Below are 578 nucleotides of genomic sequence, written 5' to 3'. Positions count from 1 at the left end.
CTGCCTCCTCTTATCATAGGACAGTACTTTATAATGTACTACGTCTAACTGGTACTTAATGTACTTAGTACTACTGCCTCTTATCATAGGACAGTACTTTATAATGTACTACGTCTAACTGGTACTTAATGTACTTTGTACTTCTGCCTCCTCTTATCATAGGACAGTACTTTATAATGTACTATGTCTAACTGGTACTTAATGTACTTAGTACTACTGCCTCCTCTTATCATAGGACAGTACTTTATAATGTACTACGTCTAACTGGTACTTAATGTACTTCGTACTACTGCCTCTTCATTATCATAGGACTCAGTACTTTATAATGTACTATGTCTCAGAGGGAACTATTGTACTTTTTACTGTACTATATCTTAGAGGTAAATATGTATATTTATTTGTGTGTTTCTCTATACGTGTATGTGTGTGTGTATGTGTCTCTATGTATGTGTTTATGTGTGTGTGTTTCTCTATGTATGTGTGTGTTTCTCTATGTGTGTGTGTGTTTCTCTATGTGTGTGTACGTGTGTTTCTCTATGTGTGTGTACGTGTGTTTCTCTATGTATGTGTGTGTGTGT

This window comes from Anarrhichthys ocellatus, unplaced genomic scaffold, assembly GCF_004355925.1.
Source record: "Anarrhichthys ocellatus isolate YVR2014 unplaced genomic scaffold, GSC_Weel_1.0 scaffold6298, whole genome shotgun sequence".
Taxonomy (NCBI): domain Eukaryota; kingdom Metazoa; phylum Chordata; class Actinopteri; order Perciformes; family Anarhichadidae; genus Anarrhichthys; species Anarrhichthys ocellatus.
The sequence above is the reverse complement of the archived record's forward strand: the minus strand, read 5'-3'. Positions refer to the sequence as shown.